At 35.3% G+C, this 4,858-nt stretch overlaps 1 protein-coding gene across 2 annotated transcripts in view; it reads left to right on the forward strand.

Moving 5' to 3' along the window:
• Positions 1–4,697: 4,697 nt before the first annotated feature.
• The window catches only part of abcc10 (ATP-binding cassette, sub-family C (CFTR/MRP), member 10), a 17,806-nt gene continuing 17,645 nt past the window's right edge, over positions 4,698–4,858 (forward strand). The window contains exon 1 of one of the 2 annotated variants that reach the window (XM_035659324.1): positions 4,698–4,748. The gene's annotated coding sequence lies outside the window, so the exon portion shown is untranslated. Of the gene's footprint in view, positions 4,762–4,858 lie in introns of both variants that reach the window. The other variant, XM_035659325.1, reaches the window with a different exon arrangement.

Genomic DNA, 4,858 nt, shown 5'->3' on the forward strand with positions numbered 1-4,858 from the left:
GTCCCTATAATCCCCCCTCACTCCTCTCGGACACTGTAGCGTGGTGTACAAAGAAACCCTTCCTGGTGGAAATTTATTGATGATAGTTTATCTTTGTTTTCTTCTTCGGTCTGAGCGGAACCAGCTCTGAACGCGTAAGATGACGAGATGGCGAGGCTTCAGACGCAGACGCTTAACTCTGCTTGCTTATTTATGAACTGCTCTGGGGGAAGAACGTACACAGAATTATACGCCAAAACCAAGACCACAGGACTCCAGCTTCCCTCTCTTTTGTTTTTTCTTCTCCCCAAATCCTGCTTGTTTTTTTAATTTTATTTGTTCGTTGTGGATGTTCCACAGCAAGCTCCCACAAATTGGCCGTCAAAACAGGAAAAAATTCAACACCATGTTTCGTAAACAGAAATTTGTTTTACCTCGGAGGAATGGTAATTTAGTTTGAAGCTGTTGATGTTTCAGAAGGAGTTTCTGCTGAGTGAAAACATGTACACCCCAAAAAGAAGTTGGGGACCATTACATAAAAACTCCCCTTACACGACTTTTGAAAACCTTTAGAAGTTTACACCGGCTATTTTTAAAGTGTGTATATGCATACTATTATACATAATATTAATAATGATAATAAACTATTTATAACATTTTTCCATACAATTGTTACAGGTTGATTTACAAAGTAGGTATGTAGAAAAAAACGGAAGCTGACTCAAATAAGACTCAAGTTAAAGGCCTAAACTTTTACATCAGAAATATAAAGAGGATGTAAAAACAACATTTTATCACGTGCACACAGTTTGCTTTGAGGATTACTGATGGGACAGAGCTCTTCCAGCAGAGCGATCCAATGCCCGGCATCTCAAGTTTTAAATGCAGTCACTTAGATGACCAGACCTGAGAACAAAAGAGGCCTGGAAAGAGGTTATTATGCAGTTCAGGGCCAGAAGTCACTGTGCCTTAAAGTTTGTCATTAAAATTTTAAAATCACTTTGCAAAAATTGCTGCTGAAATTTAAGTCGTTTGGTGAGGATCTCGACTCCTGCCAGAAAATATACATACAGTCGACCAAATGCAACAAAATGAAGGTAAAAAAAAAGAAATTTTCTTCACTGTAAAACCAGATAAGTTAATTTAACTAAATAAAAGTGTTGAAACTGATTATATCGAAAATTTTAAGTAAAACTAACTCAATTTTGTAAGTTAAAAAACCTTCTTTATCAAGTGACACTGACTTCATTTTGTAATTTTTATTTGTACTGTGAAAAAAAAAACCTAGTACAGTAAGTAACAGTACTTTAAAAGCGATGTTTCTTTAACTTAAAAAATGTAGACAGAATTTTTTATGTAATCCATTTCAAGAACTTATTTGAGTTTGCTTAAAATGAGAAGAGAAAGAAGATCTTTGATTAAAAAAATGGAATTGGATATCACAGTCAGACTTGGTAAAGCTTAGCAAGTTTTCAAATATCGTCTTGTGTCTGGTTGGTAGAGTTTTGTGGGCAGGGACAACATTATCGGGATAGTTTCTATCAACAATAAAGAAATCTGGACATTCTGCAAGGTGGAGTCTCCCGTTTTCAGAGGTACATCTAAAGCTCACACTAGTTAAAATAACGGATTAGGTCTAATGTCACAAACTGCAAACATATAATTGAAGAATAATAGAGGACCCAGGATTGATCTCTGTGGAACACCATGTGGACCATCAGCATTATGTTGTGATCGGTCATATCAAACGCCGTGAATTTGACACGGGAAGCACGATGTACATCCGTCAGCTGCAAGGAGGAAGTTGTTGGTAACATCTCAGATGATTCAAAGACCTGACTGAAGGGTTCATTTATGCTGTCGTGGAAATACTGTTAAGTCAAAAATGGGAGTTTAGACAGTTTTGTAATTCAAGAGATCCAGGTTTTGTTTTGTTTCTGTTGAGGTTCGACAATAATGATGATTTCACATATGAATCTATGTATACTACCTAAAAAAAATCCTCTTATCTTTAGAGAAAAGCTGCAAAAACTACTTTCTGGAGGCTTTCATTTCTTGTGCTCTCTAAGGGGCGACTGGGCTGATATGACGAGAAACAAATCCAAGAGTTATTAAAAGTTAAAGAAATAAGGTCAGAGAGGTCTCCTGAGTCTCCAGGTGCTAAGGATTGAATTCATTGATATATTAGTAATAAGAGGAGTCGGTCACCCTGGTGATAAACCCGCTCACACCCCTCTTTTCACTCTGAGAACCAAACCAGGTTGCTACACAGTTGGTTATCCCTCTTGGATACCACGAAAGGTACGCTCACATCTCGGGCTGGGTATCGAATTTCAGTACTTTTTTTGTCCTGACTGGTACTTGTTGTTTTATCACATAGTTCCTGATTTTTAGATTTCTGAGTTTTAGACATTTTTCTGTTAAGGTTAAAGTTCTCGAATGGTTGTATGTTTTTAGACCATATTTCATTTACTAAAACTTGTTTTGTTAACCAAAATGTTTTTTTTTTTTTTTTTTTACTTGAGAGGTTTAAGTTTTTATTATGGTGTATATTTTAGAAAAACCCTGTTTATACTTCTCAAAGTGCGGTATCAAAGAAAGTACAAGTTTGGTACTTGAACCAAACGATACCCAGCCCTACTTACACTTTGTGTACTAATAAATAATAACTAAATTCCAGGGTAACTCTGCTATTCTGCTTTACTTACAGTATAATTTTGTTTGTAGCCTATGCATTGCTGTATATATGATCAGATTTCCAATTATTTGGCCTGACTTGACAATCACGTCTCGAGATGAAGAAAAAAAACAAACCTTTCTCAGGCCTTTGATCAGTTACTTTGTACATGAATTTTTCCAGCTATGTGATAGCTTTAATTCTTAACTAACACTTGAGAGGTTTTTGTTGATATACAGACGACCAGCATTAGGCCTAATGTACAGTATTCACACAAGTTACTTTAATATCTTTTTGCTTTACAGGAAACTTGCTGTTGCTGTTTTTGATATAATGAAGATGTACTGACCTTCTGTGGGAGTTCCTTTCATTTAAGAAATATACCGATGTATTGTCAAAATAAGCTTTTTGGTCAAATTAGCCATCAGACAGCAGGTAGCTTCTCCACCTCTGTGTTGAGTTTTCACTGTGGTGTGTGTTAATACTGTGACATACATGTTTAATGGATGGTGCTGCCTTTGCTAAAAATGATCCAACAGCAACTTCTTCTCTGTACACAACAGAGAAATTTGACCAAAAAGCTAAAGTCCGATTTTTAATTCTTCATTATTTTTTTTTTTAAATGCACTTTGAACCATTTTTTCCTCGAAGTGCTTCACAGGGGCGACAGATAACGTAAAGCTTAGGTGGCCAATATTTGGTGTATTTTTTCCAGAATGTGTCTGAAGACAAGCGATGCCATTGGGATGGATAGACAGAGCCTGCTCATATTTATGTTTGTATTTCATGTCTGAATATGTAAATACAGTGTGTGTCTGGTAGACACGGTAAATGTAGGATATTAGAAAACAAAAGTTAAAGCTGCCTAGTGTTGTGGTTGGCGTGGCCAGCCCTGAAGGAAGTGGACTTTGTACAGTGTGTAAGGAATAAAATATAATGTGACATTGTATAGCTTCATTCCTGCTTTGTATAAGACTTCTAGATCTTTTTTCTATTGAATTAAAGATGCCTTAGACAGCTGCACCCAGTATTTAAAGATGTTTTTTTTTGTCTAATTCCAGGTAACAACATTTGTAAAATTCCTTTGTGTTTTTAACTTATGTTACATGCTAATGTAATGTGCACTGATTTAAAATCCCAGGTTCCAAAATTTGTAAATTTAATCTTGATTGTAATTAAATATAATGAGATTTTCCAAATTAAGACATTTCTATTGCTTGGTTTCTGTGAATTAAATGCTTCTCCTTCTCCAAGCCTATATGTCAGTTAATGTTCTGCAGCCAACTGTTTGTGTTCATCAGGAGAACCCAGAGAACCAGCAATTTATTTTATAACTTGTATAAAGGTGCTAAAACATCAAGTTTGCTCCTTTTTTACACATCACCCCCTCCAATAAAGAAATCCAACTGCTTGCTGCTTGTTTTATTTTGTATTCCTACTCCCACCTTGGAGTCAGTTATAGATAAAAACACCTGTAGTGTTTAAGTAATTGCATAAATTAGACCTTATAGTTTCAGAATCAATTCCATCATTATCCCTGATGTTTAAACAATCCACCAACTTCATCAAGATGGGGACAGGCATCCAATGTGTGACATTAAAATAAATTAGGAAAATATAAAGCTAAACAACCATAATTTAACCCCCCCCCCCCNNATAAAGCTAAACAACCAGATAACCCCAGGTGGTTAAAAAGTATTGATACCCTGAAAATAACTCACAAAACATCATAAAAAGACTGTTATAGAGATATATTTCAACACAGTCACACCTTATGGAATGAATTATGACAATTACTGGTCAACAGAAACATTTTAGTTTTGAAATGTAGTAACATTAATAATTAAAGGATTTTTTTAATGTGGCAACATCGTAATTCAATAAATAGCCAAATTGTATTAACACAAGTGCACATTTTACATGTTAATCGACATTTTTCAGCTCTTGAAACGCACTTTAAATGAAATGTAATAATAATTTAAATAAAACAAAAAATTTAATTTATTTTGTAGAATGGGACATTTATTTTGAAAATCTTGTAGCGTGCGTCATCAGGAAGCAGAGGTGTTAGCTGCTAGCTGGATGACAGCCGGTAATATCTGAAGGTTTCTGATCTTAATTAATGACTTTAGTGGTGTTGTTGGGTTGCAGTGAGCACGGTTACAGTTTTATCTACAATATGTGTGTGTCAGCGTCGCACTG

The sequence above is a fragment of the Morone saxatilis genome, unplaced genomic scaffold, assembly GCF_004916995.1.
Source record: "Morone saxatilis isolate NCDOM2014 unplaced genomic scaffold, NCSU_SB_2.0 Contig17, whole genome shotgun sequence".
NCBI lineage: Eukaryota > Metazoa > Chordata > Actinopteri > Moronidae > Morone > Morone saxatilis.